Raw genomic sequence first — 17,213 nt, 5'->3', positions numbered from 1 at the left:
ATTTGCTTGAATTAAAGCAAAAAGTACAAAAATAATGGTTTCAGTGGTTATATTTTAAAATAGTGAAAAAATTCTCAAAATGTGCTTCTCTGGCCGAGAAACGTCGATTTTGAAAATGTTATTAAAAATAAAGGTACGTTTTTATTTATTGATCAATCGAGATGAAATCACTTTTAATGAGTATCTTATAGGTAAATAAGCTGAATTCGGTCAAAAATTTGTCCAGTAAAAAATTCATTAAAAAGTGTACCGAAAAAATCGCATGTTTTTTTTCTTCAAGATACAAAATCCGTGACAACGATTTCTTATTGGAAATTGAATTTTAACAGTTTTTTGGATGAATATCGTTATATTTGCTTGAATTAAAGCAAAAAGTACAAAAATAATGGTTTCAGTGGTTATATTTTAAAATAGTGAAAAAATTCTCAAAATGTGCTTCTCTGGCCGAGAAACGTCGATTTTGAAAATGTTATTAAAAATAAAGGTACATTTTTATTTATTGATCAATCGAGATGAAATCACTTTTAATGAGTATTTTATAGGTAAATAAGCTGAATTCGGTCAAAAATTTGTCCAGAAAAAAATTCATTAAAAAGTGTACCGAAAAAATCGCATGTTTTTTCTCTTCAAGATACAAAATCCGTGACAACGATTTCTTATTGGAAATTGAATTTTTACAGTTTTTTGGATGAATATCGTTATATTTGCTTGAATTAAAGCAAAAAGTACAAAAATAATGGTTTCAGTGGTTATATTTTAAAATAGTGAAAAAATTCTCAAAATGTGCTTCTCTGGCCGAGAAACGTCGATTTTGAAAATGTTATTAAAAATAAAGGTACATTTTTATTTATTGATCAATCGAGATGAAATCACTTTTAATGAGTATTTTATAGGTAAATAAGCTGAATTCGGTCAAAAATTTGTCCAGAAAAAAATTCATTAAAAAGTGTACCGAAAAAATCGCATGTTTTTTTCTTCAAGATACAAAATCCGTGACAACGATTTCTTATTGGAAATTGAATTTTTACAGTTTTTTGGATGAATATCGTTATATTTGCTTGAATTAAAGCAAAAAGTACAAAAATAATTTTTTCAGTGGTTATATTGTAAAATAGTGAAAATATTCTCAAAATGTGCTTCTCTGGCCGAGAAACGTCGATTTTGAAAATGTTATTAAAACTCGTGGTACATTTTTATTTATTGATCAATCGATATGAAATCACTTTTAATGAGTATTTTATAGGTAAAAAAGCTGAATTCGGTCAAAAATTTGTCCAGTAAAAAATTCATTAAAAAGTGTACCGAAAAAATCGCATGTTTTTTTTCTTCAAGATACAAAATCCGTGACAACGATTTCTTATTGGAAATTGAATTTTAACAGTTTTTTGGATGAATATCGTAATATTTGCTTGAATTAATGCAAAAAGTACAAAAATAATGGTTTCAGTGGTTATATTTTAAAATAGTGAAAAAATTGTCAAAATGTGCTTCTCTGGCCGAGAAACGTCGATTTTAAAATGTTATTAAAAATAAAGGTACATTTTTATTTATTGATCAATCGAGATGAAATCACTTTAATGAGTATTTTATAGGTAAATAAGCTGAATTCGGTCAAAAATTTGTCCAGTAAAAAATTCATTAAAAAGTGTACCGAAAAAATCGCATGTTTTTTTTCTTCAAGATACAAAATCCGTGACAACGATTTCTTATTGGAAATTGAATTTTAACAGTTTTTTGGATGAATATCGTTATATTTGCTTGAATTAAAGCAAAAAGTACAAAAATAATGGTTTCAGTGGTTATATTTTAAAATAGTGAAAAAATTCTCAAAATGTGCTTCTCTGGCCGAGAAACGTCGATTTTGAAAATGTTATTAAAAATAAAGGTACATTTTTATTTATTGATCAATCGAGATGAAATCACTTTTAATGAGTATTTTATAGGTAAATAAGCTGAATTCGGTCAAAAATTTGTCCAGAAAAAAATTCATTAAAAAGTGTACCGAAAAAATCGCATGTTTTTTTCTTCAAGATTCAAAATCCGTGACAACGATTTCTTATTGGAAATTGAGTTTTAACAGTTTTTTGGATGAATATCGTTATATTTGCTTGAATTAATGCAAAAAGTACAAAAATAATGGTTTCAGTGGTTATATTTTAAAATAGTGAAAAAATTCTCAAAATGTGCTTCTCTGGCCGAGAAACGTCGATTTTGAAAATGTTATTAAAAATAAAGGTACATTTTTATTTATTAATCAATCGAGATGAAATCACTTTTAATGAGTATTTTATAGGTAAATAAGCTGAATTCGGTCAAAAATTTGTCCAGAAAAAAATTCATTAAAAAGTGTACCGAAAAAATCGCATGTTTTTTCTCTTCAAGATACAAAATCCGTGACAACGATTTCTTATTGGAAATTGAATTTTTACAGTTTTTTGGATGAATATCGTTATATTTGCTTGAATTAAAGCAAAAAGTACAAAAATAATGGTTTCAGTGGTTATATTTTAAAATAGTGAAAAAATTCTCAAAATGTGCTTCTCTGGCCGAGAAACGTCGATTTTGAAAATGTTATTAAAAATAAAGGTACATTTTTATTTATTGATCAATCGAGATGAAATCACTTTTAATGAGTATTTTATAGGTAAATAAGCTGAATTCGGTCAAAAATTTGTCCAGAAAAAAATTCATTAAAAAGTGTACCGAAAAAATCGCATGTTTTTTTCTTCAAGATACAAAATCCGTGACAACGATTTCTTATTGGAAATTGAAATTTTACAGTTTTTTGGATGAATATCGTTATATTTGCTTGAATTAAAGCAAAAAGTACAAAAATAATGGTTTCAGTGGTTATATTTTAAAATAGTGAAAAAATTCTCAAAATGTGCGTCTCTGGCCGAGAAACGTCGATTTTGAAATGTTATTAAAAATAAAGGTACATTTTTATTTATTGATCAATCGAGATGAAATCACTTTTAATGAGTATTTTATAGGTAAATAAGCTGAATTCGGTCAAAAATTTGTCCAGAAAAAAATTCATTAAAAAGTGTACCGAAAAAATCGCATGTTTTTTCTCTTCAAGATACAAAATCCGTGACAACGATTTCTTATTGGAAATTGAATTTTTACAGTTTTTTGGATGAATATCGTTATATTTGCTTGAATTAAAGCAAAAAGTACAAAAATAATGGTTTCAGTGGTTATATTTTAAAATAGTGAAAAAATTCTCAAAATGTGCTTCTCTGGCCGAGAGACGTCGATTTTGAAAATGTTATTAAAAATCGAGGTACGTTTTTATTTATTGATCAATCGAGATGAAATCACTTTTAATGAGTATCTTATAGGTAAATAAGCTGAATTCGGTCAAAAATTTGTCCAGTAAAAAATTCATTAAAAAGTGTACCGAAAAAATCGCATGTTTTTTTTCTTCAAGATACAAAATCCGTGACAACGATTTCTTATTGGAAATTGAATTTTAACAGTTTTTTGGATGAATATCGTTATATTTGCTTGAATTAAAGCAAAAAGTACAAAAATAATGGTTTCAGTGGTTATATTTTAAAATAGTGAAAAAATTCTCAAAATGTGCTTCTCTGGCCGAGAAACGTCGATTTTGAAAATGTTATTAAAAATAAAGGTACATTTTTATTTATTGATCAATCGAGATGAAATCACTTTTAATGAGTATTTTATAGGTAAATAAGCTGAATTCGGTCAAAAATTTGTCCAGAAAAAAATTCATTAAAAAGTGTACCGAAAAAATCGCATGTTTTTTTTCTTCAAGATACAAAATCCGTGACAACGATTTCTTATTGGAAATTGAATTTTAACAGTTTTTTGGATGAATATCGTTATATTTGCTTGAATTAAAGCAAAAAGTACAAAAATAATGGTTTCAGTGGTTATATTTTAAAATAGTGAAAAAATTCTCAAAATGTGCTTCTCTGGCCGAGAAACGTCGATTTTGAAAATGTTATTAAAAATAAAGGTACATTTTTATTTATTGATCAATCGAGATGAAATCACTTTTAATGAGTATTTTATAGGTAAATAAGCTGAATTCGGTCAAAAATTTGTCCAGAAAAAAATTCATTAAAAAGTGTACCGAAAAAATCGCATGTTTTTTCTCTTCAAGATACAAAATCCGTGACAACGATTTCTTATTGGAAATTGAATTTTTACAGTTTTTTGGATGAATATCGTTATATTTGCTTGAATTAAAGCAAAAAGTACAAAAATAATGGTTTCAGTGGTTATATTTTAAAATAGTGAAAAAATTCTCAAAATGTGCTTCTCTGGCCGAGAAACGTCGATTTTGAAAATGTTATTAAAACTCGTGGTACATTTTTATTTTTTGATCAATCGATATGAAATCACTTTTAATGAGTATTTTATAGGTAAATAAGCTGAATTCGGTCAAAAATTTGTCCAGAAAAAAATTCATTAAAAAGTGTACCGAAAAAATCGCATGTTTTTTTTCTTCAAGATACAAAATCCGTGACAACGATTTCTTATTGGAAATTGAATTTTAACAGTTTTTTGGATGAATATCGTTATATTTGCTTGAATTAATGCAAAAAGTACAAAAATAATGGTTTCAGTGGTTATATTTTAAAATAGTGAAAAAATTCTCAAAATGTGCTTCTCTGCCCGAGAAACGTCGATTTTAAAATGTTATTAAAAATAAAGGTACATTTTTATTTATTGATCAATCGAGATGAAATCACTTTAATGAGTATTTTATAGGTAAATAAGCTGAATTCGGTCAAAAATTTGTCCAGAAAAAAATTCATTAAAAAGTGTACCGAAAAAATCGCATGTTTTTTTTTCTTCAAGATACAAAATCCGTGACAACGATTTCTTATTGGAAATTGAAATTTTACAGTTTTTTGGATGAATATCGTTATATTTGCTTGAATTAAAGCAAAAAGTACAAAAATAATGGTTTCAGTGGTTATATTTTAAAATAGTGAAAAAATTCTCAAAATGTGCTTCTCTGGCCGAGAAACGTCGATTTTGAAAATGTTATTAAAAATAAAGGTACGTTTTTATTTATTGATCAATCGAGATGAAATCACTTTTAATGAGTATCTTATAGGTAAATAAGCTGAATTCGGTCAAAAATTTGTCCAGTAAAAAATTCATTAAAAAGTGTACCGAAAAAATCGCATGTTTTTTTTCTTCAAGATACAAAATCCGTGACAACGATTTCTTATTGGAAATTGAATTTTAACAGTTTTTTGGATGAATATCGTTATATTTGCTTGAATTAAAGCAAAAAGTACAAAAATAATGGTTTCAGTGGTTATATTTTAAAATAGTGAAAAAATTCTCAAAATGTGCTTCTCTGGCCGAGAAACGTCGATTTTGAAAATGTTATTAAAAATAAAGGTACGTTTTTATTTATTGATCAATCGAGATGAAATCACTTTTAATGAGTATCTTATAGGTAAATAAGCTGAATTCGGTCAAAAATTTGTCCAGTAAAAAATTCATTAAAAAGTGTACCGAAAAAATCGCATGTTTTTTTTCTTCAAGATACAAAATCCGTGACAACGATTTCTTATTGGAAATTGAATTTTAACAGTTTTTTGGATGAATATCGTTATATTTGCTTGAATTAAAGCAAAAAGTACAAAAATAATGGTTTCAGTGGTTATATTTTAAAATAGTGAAAAAATTCTCAAAATGTGCTTCTCTGGCCGAGAAACGTCGATTTTGAAAATGTTATTAAAAATAAAGGTACATTTTTATTTATTGATCAATCGAGATGAAATCACTTTTAATGAGTATTTTATAGGTAAATAAGCTGAATTCGGTCAAAAATTTGTCCAGAAAAAAATTCATTAAAAAGTGTACCGAAAAAATCGCATGTTTTTTCTCTTCAAGATACAAAATCCGTGACAACGATTTCTTATTGGAAATTGAATTTTTACAGTTTTTTGGATGAATATCGTTATATTTGCTTGAATTAAAGCAAAAAGTACAAAAATAATGGTTTCAGTGGTTATATTTTAAAATAGTGAAAAAATTCTCAAAATGTGCTTCTCTGGCCGAGAAACGTCGATTTTGAAAATGTTATTAAAACTCGTGGTACATTTTTATTTTTTGATCAATCGATATGAAATCACTTTTAATGAGTATTTTATAGGTAAATAAGCTGAATTCGGTCAAAAATTTGTCCAGAAAAAAATTCATTAAAAAGTGTACCGAAAAAATCGCATGTTTTTTTTCTTCAAGATACAAAATCCGTGACAACGATTTCTTATTGGAAATTGAATTTTAACAGTTTTTTGGATGAATATCGTTATATTTGCTTGAATTAATGCAAAAAGTACAAAAATAATGGTTTCAGTGGTTATATTTTAAAATAGTGAAAAAATTCTCAAAATGTGCTTCTCTGCCCGAGAAACGTCGATTTTAAAATGTTATTAAAAATAAAGGTACATTTTTATTTATTGATCAATCGAGATGAAATCACTTTAATGAGTATTTTATAGGTAAATAAGCTGAATTCGGTCAAAAATTTGTCCAGAAAAAAATTCATTAAAAAGTGTACCGAAAAAATCGCATGTTTTTTTTTCTTCAAGATACAAAATCCGTGACAACGATTTCTTATTGGAAATTGAAATTTTACAGTTTTTTGGATGAATATCGTTATATTTGCTTGAATTAAAGCAAAAAGTACAAAAATAATGGTTTCAGTGGTTATATTTTAAAATAGTGAAAAAATTCTCAAAATGTGCTTCTCTGGCCGAGAAACGTCGATTTTGAAAATGTTATTAAAAATAAAGGTACGTTTTTATTTATTGATCAATCGAGATGAAATCACTTTTAATGAGTATCTTATAGGTAAATAAGCTGAATTCGGTCAAAAATTTGTCCAGTAAAAAATTCATTAAAAAGTGTACCGAAAAAATCGCATGTTTTTTTTCTTCAAGATACAAAATCCGTGACAACGATTTCTTATTGGAAATTGAATTTTAACAGTTTTTTGGATGAATATCGTTATATTTGCTTGAATTAAAGCAAAAAGTACAAAAATAATGGTTTCAGTGGTTATATTTTAAAATAGTGAAAAAATTCTCAAAATGTGCTTCTCTGGCCGAGAAACGTCGATTTTGAAAATGTTATTAAAAATAAAGGTACATTTTTATTTATTGATCAATCGAGATGAAATCACTTTTAATGAGTATTTTATAGGTAAATAAGCTGAATTCGGTCAAAAATTTGTCCAGAAAAAAATTCATTAAAAAGTGTACCGAAAAAATCGCATGTTTTTTCTCTTCAAGATACAAAATCCGTGACAACGATTTCTTATTGGAAATTGAATTTTTACAGTTTTTTGGATGAATATCGTTATATTTGCTTGAATTAAAGCAAAAAGTACAAAAATAATGGTTTCAGTGGTTATATTTTAAAATAGTGAAAAAATTCGCAAAATGTGCTTCTCTGGCCGAGAAACGTCGATTTTGAAAATGTTATTAAAACTCGTGGTACATTTTTATTTTTTGATCAATCGATATGAAAACACTTAAAATGAGTATTTTATAGGTAAATAAGCTGAATTCGGTCAAAAATTTGTCCAGTAAAAAATTCATTAATAAGTGTACCGAAAAAATCGCATGTTTTTTTCTTCAAGATTCAAAACCGTGACAACGATTTCTTATTGCAAATTGAATTTTAACAGTTTTTTGGATGAATATCGTTATATTTGCTTGAATTAAAGCAAAAAGTACAAAAATAATGGTTTCAGTGGTTATATTTTAAAATAGTGAAAAAATTCTCAAAATGTGCTTCTCTGGCCGAGAAACGTCGATTTTGAAAATGTTATTAAAAATAAAGGTACATTTTTATTTATTGATCAATCGAGATGAAATCACTTTTAATGAGTATTTTATAGGTAAATAAGCTGAATTCGGTCAAAAATTTGTCCAGAAAAAAATTCATTAAAAAGTGTACCGAAAAAATCGCATGTTTTTTTTCTTCAAGATACAAAATCCGTGACAACGATTTCTTATTGGAAATTGAATTTTAACAGTTTTTTGGATGAATATCGTTATATTTGCTTGAATTTATGCAAAAAGTACAAAAATAATGGTTTCAGTGGTTATATTTTAAAATAGTAAAAAAATTCTCAAAATGTGCTTCTCTGGCCGAGAAACGTCGATTTTAAAATGTTATTAAAAATAAAGGTACATTTTTATTTATTGATCAATCGAGATGAAATCACTTTAATGAGTATTTTATAGGTAAATAAGTTGAATTCGGTCAAAAATTTGTCCAGAAAAAAATTCATTAAAAAGTGTACCGAAAAAATCGCATGTTTTTTTTCTTCAAGATACAAAATCCGTGACAACAATTTCTTATTGGAAATTGAATTTTAACAGTTTTTTGGATGAATATCGTTATATTTGCTTGAATTAAAGCAAAAAGTACAAAAATAATGGTTTCAGTGGTTATATTTTAAAATAGTGAAAAAATTCTCAAAATGTGCTTCTCTGGCCGAGAAACGTCGATTTTGAAAATGTTATTAAAAATAAAGGTACATTTTTATTTATTGATCAATCGAGATGAAATCACTTTTAATGAGTATTTTATAGGTAAATAAGCTGAATTCGGTCAAAAATTTGTCCAGAAAAAAATTCATTAAAAAGTGTACCGAAAAAATCGCATGTTTTTTCTCTTCAAGATACAAAATCCGTGACAACGATTTCTTATTGGAAATTGAATTTTTACAGTTTTTTGGATGAATATCGTTATATTTGCTTGAATTAAAGCAAAAAGTACAAAAATAATGGTTTCAGTGGTTATATTTTAAAATAGTGAAAAAATTCTCAAAATGTGCTTCTCTGGCCGAGAAACGTCGATTTTGAAAATGTTATTAAAACTCGTGGTACATTTTTATTTATTGATCAATCGATATGAAATCACTTTTAATGAGTATTTTATAGGTAAAAAAGCTGAATTCGGTCAAAAATTTGTCCAGTAAAAAATTCATTAAAAAGTGTACCGAAAAAATCGCATGTTTTTTTTCTTCAAGATACAAAATCCGTGACAACGATTTCTTATTGGAAATTGAATTTTAACAGTTTTTTGGATGAATATCGTAATATTTGCTTGAATTAATGCAAAAAGTACAAAAATAATGGTTTCAGTGGTTATATTTTAAAATAGTGAAAAAATTGTCAAAATGTGCTTCTCTGGCCGAGAAACGTCGATTTTGAAAATGTTATTAAAAATAAAGGTACATTTTTATTTATTGATCAATCGAGATGAAATCACTTTTAATGAGTATTTTATAGGTAAATAAGCTGAATTCGGTCAAAAATTTGTCCAGAAAAAAATTCATTAAAAAGTGTACCGAAAAAATCGCATGTTTTTTTCTTCAAGATTCAAAATCCGTGACAACGATTTCTTATTGGAAATTGAGTTTTAACAGTTTTTTGGATGAATATCGTTATATTTGCTTGAATTAATGCAAAAAGTACAAAAATAATGGTTTCAGTGGTTATATTTTAAAATAGTGAAAAAATTCTCAAAATGTGCTTCTCTGGCCGAGAAACGTCGATTTTGAAAATGTTATTAAAAATAAAGGTACATTTTTATTTATTAATCAATCGAGATGAAATCACTTTTAATGAGTATTTTATAGGTAAATAAGCTGAATTCGGTCAAAAATTTGTCCAGAAAAAAATTCATTAAAAAGTGTACCGAAAAAATCGCATGTTTTTTTCTTCAAGATTCAAAATCCGTGACAACGATTTCTTATTGGAAATTGAGTTTTAACAGTTTTTTGGATGAATATCGTTATATTTGCTTGAATTAATGCAAAAAGTACAAAAATAATGGTTTCAGTGGTTATATTTTAAAATAGTGAAAAAATTCTCAAAATGTGCTTCTCTGGCCGAGAAACGTCGATTTTGAAAATGTTATTAAAAATAAAGGTACATTTTTATTTATTAATCAATCGAGATGAAATCACTTTTAATGAGTATTTTATAGGTAAATAAGCTGAATTCGGTCAAAAATTTGTCCAGAAAAAAATTCATTAAAAAGTGTACCGAAAAAATCGCATGTTTTTTCTCTTCAAGATACAAAATCCGTGACAACGATTTCTTATTGGAAATTGAATTTTTACAGTTTTTTGGATGAATATCGTTATATTTGCTTGAATTAAAGCAAAAAGTACAAAAATAATGGTTTCAGTGGTTATATTTTAAAATAGTGAAAAAATTCTCAAAATGTGCTTCTCTGGCCGAGAAACGTCGATTTTGAAAATGTTATTAAAAATAAAGGTACATTTTTATTTATTGATCAATCGAGATGAAATCACTTTTAATGAGTATTTTATAGGTAAATAAGCTGAATTCGGTCAAAAATTTGTCCAGAAAAAAATTCATTAAAAAGTGTACCGAAAAAATCGCATGTTTTTTTCTTCAAGATACAAAATCCGTGACAACGATTTCTTATTGGAAATTGAATTTTTACAGTTTTTTGGATGAATATCGTTATATTTGCTTGAATTAAAGCAAAAAGTACAAAAATAATTTTTTCAGTGGTTATATTGTAAAATAGTGAAAATATTCTCAAAATGTGCTTCTCTGGCCGAGAAACGTCGATTTTGAAAATGTTATTAAAACTCGTGGTACATTTTTATTTATTGATCAATCGATATGAAATCACTTTTAATGAGTATTTTATAGGTAAATAAGCTGAATTCGGTCAAAAATTTGTCCAGTAAAAAATTCATTAAAAAGTGTACCGAAAAAATCGCATGTTTTTTTTTCTTCAAGATACAAAATCCGTGACAACGATTTCTTATTGGAAATTGAAATTTTACAGTTTTTTGGATGAATATCGTTATATTTGCTTGAATTAAAGCAAAAAGTACAAAAATAATGGTTTCAGTGGTTATATTTTAAAATAGTGAAAAAATTCTCAAAATGTGCTTCTCTGGCCGAGAAACGTCGATTTTGAAAATGTTATTAAAAATAAAGGTACGTTTTTATTTATTGATCAATCGAGATGAAATCACTTTTAATGAGTATTTTATAGGTAAATAAGCTGAATTCGGTCAAAAATTTGTCCAGAAAAAAATTCATTAAAAAGTGTACCGAAAAAATCGCATGCTTTTTTTCTTCAAGATACAAAATCCGTGACAACGATTTCTTATTGGAAATTGAATTTTAACAGTTTTTTGTATGAATATCGTTATATTTGCTTGAATTAAAGCAAAAAGTACAAAAATTATGGTTTCAGTGGTTATATTTTAAAATAGTGAAAATATTCTCAAAATGTGCTTCTCTGGCCGAGAAACGTCGATTTTGAAAATGTTATTAAAACTCGTGGTACATTTTTATTTATTGATCAATCGATATGAAATCACTTTTAATGAGTATTTTATAGGTAAATAAGCTGAATTCGGTCAAAAATTTGTCCAGAAAAAAATGCATTCAAAAGTGTACCGAAAAAATTGCATGTTTTTTTTCTTCAAGATACAAAATCCGTGACAACGATTTCTTATTGGAAATTGAAATTTTACAGTTTTTTGGATGAATATCGTTATATTTGCTTGAATTAAAGCAAAAAGTACAAAAATAATGGTTTCAGTGGTTATATTTTAAAATAGTGAAAAAATTCTCAAAATGTGCTTCTCTGGCCGAGAAACGTCGATTTTGAAAATGTTATTAAAAATAAAGGTACGTTTTTATTTATTGATCAATCGAGATGAAATCACTTTTAATGAGTATTTTATAGGTAAAAAAGCTGAATTCGGTCAAAAATTTGTCCAGTAAAAAATTCATTAAAAAGTGTACCGAAAAAATCGCATGTTTTTTTTCTTCAAGATACAAAATCCGTGACAACGATTTCTTATTGGAAATTGAATTTTAACAGTTTTTTGGATGAATATCGTTATATTTGCTTGAATTAATGCAAAAAGTACAAAAATAATGGTTTCAGTGGTTATATTTTAAAATAGTGAAAAAATTCTCAAAATGTGCTTCTCTGGCCGAGAAACGTCGATTTTAAAATGTTATTAAAAATAAAGGTACATTTTTATTTATTGATCAATCGAGATGAAATCACTTTAATGAGTATTTTATAGGTAAATAAGTTGAATTCGGTCAAAAATTTGTCCAGAAAAAAATTCATTAAAAAGTGTACCGAAAAAATCGCATGTTTTTTTTTCTTCAAGATACAAAATCCGTGACAACGATTTCTTATTGGAAATTGAAATTTTACAGTTTTTTGGATGAATATCGTTATATTTGCTTGAATTAATGCAAAAAGTACAAAAATAATGGTTTCAGTGGTTATATTTTAAAATAGTGAAAAAATTCTCAAAATGTGCTTCTCTGGCCGAGAAACGTCGATTTTAAAATGTTATTAAAAATAAAGGTACATTTTTATTTATTGATCAATCGAGATGAAATCACTTTTAATGAGTATTTTATAGGTAAATAAGCTGAATTCGGTCAAAAATTTGTCCAGAAAAAAATTCATTAAAAAGTGTACCGAAAAAATCGCATGTTTTTTTCTTCAAGATACAAAATCCGTGACAACGATTTCTTATTGGAAATTGAATTTTTACAGTTTTTTGGATGAATATCGTTATATTTGCTTGAATTAAAGCAAAAAGTACAAAAATAATTTTTTCAGTGGTTATATTGTAAAATAGTGAAAATATTCTCAAAATGTGCTTCTCTGGCCGAGAAACGTCGATTTTGAAAATGTTATTAAAACTCGTGGTACATTTTTATTTATTGATCAATCGATATGAAATCACTTTTAATGAGTATTTTATAGGTAAATAAGCTGAATTCGGTCAAAAATTTGTCCAGTAAAAAATTCATTAAAAAGTGTACCGAAAAAATCGCATGTTTTTTTTTCTTCAAGATACAAAATCCGTGACAACGATTTCTTATTGGAAATTGAAATTTTACAGTTTTTTGGATGAATATCGTTATATTTGCTTGAATTAAAGCAAAAAGTACAAAAATAATGGTTTCAGTGGTTATATTTTAAAATAGTGAAAAAATTCTCAAAATGTGCTTCTCTGGCCGAGAAACGTCGATTTTGAAAATGTTATTAAAAATAAAGGTACGTTTTTATTTATTGATCAATCGAGATGAAATCACTTTTAATGAGTATTTTATAGGTAAATAAGCTGAATTCGGTCAAAAATTTGTCCAGAAAAAAATTCATTAAAAAGTGTACCGAAAAAATCGCATGCTTTTTTTCTTCAAGATACAAAATCCGTGACAACGATTTCTTATTGGAAATTGAATTTTAACAGTTTTTTGTATGAATATCGTTATATTTGCTTGAATTAAAGCAAAAAGTACAAAAATTATGGTTTCAGTGGTTATATTTTAAAATAGTGAAAATATTCTCAAAATGTGCTTCTCTGGCCGAGAAACGTCGATTTTGAAAATGTTATTAAAACTCGTGGTACATTTTTATTTATTGATCAATCGATATGAAATCACTTTTAATGAGTATTTTATAGGTAAATAAGCTGAATTCGGTCAAAAATTTGTCCAGAAAAAAATGCATTCAAAAGTGTACCGAAAAAATTGCATGTTTTTTTTCTTCAAGATACAAAATCCGTGACAACGATTTCTTATTGGAAATTGAAATTTTACAGTTTTTTGGATGAATATCGTTATATTTGCTTGAATTAAAGCAAAAAGTACAAAAATAATGGTTTCAGTGGTTATATTTTAAAATAGTGAAAAAATTCTCAAAATGTGCTTCTCTGGCCGAGAAACGTCGATTTTGAAAATGTTATTAAAAATAAAGGTACGTTTTTATTTATTGATCAATCGAGATGAAATCACTTTTAATGAGTATTTTATAGGTAAAAAAGCTGAATTCGGTCAAAAATTTGTCCAGTAAAAAATTCATTAAAAAGTGTACCGAAAAAATCGCATGTTTTTTTTCTTCAAGATACAAAATCCGTGACAACGATTTCTTATTGGAAATTGAATTTTAACAGTTTTTTGGATGAATATCGTTATATTTGCTTGAATTAATGCAAAAAGTACAAAAATAATGGTTTCAGTGGTTATATTTTAAAATAGTGAAAAAATTCTCAAAATGTGCTTCTCTGGCCGAGAAACGTCGATTTTAAAATGTTATTAAAAATAAAGGTACATTTTTATTTATTGATCAATCGAGATGAAATCACTTTAATGAGTATTTTATAGGTAAATAAGTTGAATTCGGTCAAAAATTTGTCCAGAAAAAAATTCATTAAAAAGTGTACCGAAAAAATCGCATGTTTTTTTTTCTTCAAGATACAAAATCCGTGACAACGATTTCTTATTGGAAATTGAAATTTTACAGTTTTTTGGATGAATATCGTTATATTTGCTTGAATTAATGCAAAAAGTACAAAAATAATGGTTTCAGTGGTTATATTTTAAAATAGTGAAAAAATTCTCAAAATGTGCTTCTCTGGCCGAGAAACGTCGATTTTAAAATGTTATTAAAAATAAAGGTACATTTTTATTTATTGATCAATCGAGATGAAATCACTTTAATGAGTATTTTATAGGTAAATAAGTTGAATTCGGTCAAAAATTTGTCCAGAAAAAAATTCATTAAAAAGTGTACCGAAAAAATCGCATGTTTTTTTTTCTTCAAGATACAAAATCCGTGACAACGATTTCTTATTGGAAATTGAAATTTTACAGTTTTTTGGATGAATATCGTTATATTTGCTTGAATTAAAGCAAAAAGTACAAAAATAATGGTTTCAGTGGTTATATTTTAAAATAGTGAAAAAATTCTCAAAATGTGCTTCTCTGGCCGAGAAACGTCGATTTTGAAAATGTTATTAAAACTCGTGGTACATTTTTATTTTTTGATCAATCGATATGAAAACACTTAAAATGAGTATTTTATAGGTAAATAAGCTGAATTCGGTCAAAAATTTGTCCAGTAAAAAATTCATTAATAAGTGTACCGAAAAAATCGCATGTTTTTTTCTTCAAGATTCAAAACCGTGACAACGATTTCTTATTGCAAATTGAATTTTAACAGTTTTTTGGATGAATATCGTTATATTTGCTTGAATTAAAGCAAAAAGTACAAAAATAATGGTTTCAGTGGTTATATTTTAAAATAGTGAAAAAATTCTCAAAATGTGCTTCTCTGGCCGAGAAACGTCGATTTTGAAAATGTTATTAAAAATAAAGGTACATTTTTATTTATTGATCAATCGAGATGAAATCACTTTTAATGAGTATTTTATAGGTAAATAAGCTGAATTCGGTCAAAAATTTGTCCAGAAAAAAATTCATTAAAAAGTGTACCGAAAAAATCGCATGTTTTTTTTCTTCAAGATACAAAATCCGTGACAACGATTTCTTATTGGAAATTGAATTTTAACAGTTTTTTGGATGAATATCGTTATATTTGCTTGAATTAATGCAAAAAGTACAAAAATAATGGTTTCAGTGGTTATATTTTAAAATAGTGAAAAAATTCTCAAAATGTGCTTCTCTGGCCGAGAAACGTCGATTTTAAAATGTTATTAAAAATAAAGGTACATTTTTATTTATTGATCAATCGAGATGAAATCACTTTAATGAGTATTTTATAGGTAAATAAGTTGAATTCGGTCAAAAATTTGTCCAGAAAAAAATTCATTAAAAAGTGTACCGAAAAAATCGCATGTTTTTTTTTCTTCAAGATACAAAATCCGTGACAACGATTTCTTATTGGAAATTGAAATTTTACAGTTTTTTGGATGAATATCGTTATATTTGCTTGAATTAAAGCAAAAAGTACAAAAATAATGGTTTCAGTGGTTATATTTTAAAATAGTGAAAAAATTCTCAAAATGTGCTTCTCTGGCCGAGAAACGTCGATTTTGAAAATGTTATTAAAAATAAAGGTACGTTTTTATTTATTGATCAATCGAGATGAAATCACTTTTAATGAGTATCTTATAGGTAAATAAGCTGAATTCGGTCAAAAATTTGTCCAGTAAAAAATTCATTAAAAAGTGTACCGAAAAAATCGCATGTTTTTTTTCTTCAAGATACAAAATCCGTGACAACGATTTCTTATTGGAAATTGAATTTTAACAGTTTTTTGGATGAATATCGTTATATTTGCTTGAATTAAAGCAAAAAGTACAAAAATAATGGTTTCAGTGGTTATATTTTAAAATAGTGAAAAAATTCTCAAAATGTGCTTCTCTGGCCGAGAAACGTCGATTTTGAAAATGTTATTAAAAATAAAGGTACATTTTTATTTATTGATCAATCGAGATGAAATCACTTTTAATGAGTATTTTATAGGTAAATAAGCTGAATTCGGTCAAAAATTTGTCCAGAAAAAAATTCATTAAAAAGTGTACCGAAAAAATCGCATGTTTTTTCTCTTCAAGATACAAAATCCGTGACAACGATTTCTTATTGGAAATTGAATTTTTACAGTTTTTTGGATGAATATCGTTATATTTGCTTGAATTAAAGCAAAAAGTACAAAAATAATGGTTTCAGTGGTTATATTTTAAAATAGTGAAAAAATTCTCAAAATGTGCTTCTCTGGCCGAGAAACGTCGATTTTGAAAATGTTATTAAAACTCGTGGTACATTTTTATTTTTTGATCAATCGATATGAAAACACTTAAAATGAGTATTTTATAGGTAAATAAGCTGAATTCGGTCAAAAATTTGTCCAGTAAAAAATTCATTAATAAGTGTACCGAAAAAATCGCATGTTTTTTTCTTCAAGATTCAAAACCGTGACAACGATTTCTTATTGCAAATTGAATTTTAACAGTTTTTTGGATGAATATCGTTATATTTGCTTGAATTAAAGCAAAAAGTACAAAAATAATGGTTTCAGTGGTTATATTTTAAAATAGTGAAAAAATTCTCAAAATGTGCTTCTCTGGCCGAGAAACGTCGATTTTGAAAATGTTATTAAAAATAAAGGTACATTTTTATTTATTGATCAATCGAGATGAAATCACTTTTAATGAGTATTTTATAGGTAAATAAGCTGAATTCGGTCAAAAATTTGTCCAGAAAAAAATTCATTAAAAAGTGTACCGAAAAAATCGCATGTTTTTTCTCTTCAAGATACAAAATCCGTGACAACGATTTCTTATTGGAAATTGAATTTTTACAGTTTTTTGGATGAATATCGTTATATTTGCTTGAATTAAAGCAAAAAGTACAAAAATAATG

This window comes from Phalangium opilio, unplaced genomic scaffold (genome assembly GCF_054372755.1).
Source record: "Phalangium opilio isolate 3A_F unplaced genomic scaffold, DU_Popi_V2 ptg000009l_1, whole genome shotgun sequence".
Taxonomy (NCBI): domain Eukaryota; kingdom Metazoa; phylum Arthropoda; class Arachnida; order Opiliones; family Phalangiidae; genus Phalangium; species Phalangium opilio.
Note: the sequence above shows the minus strand (reverse complement) of the source record.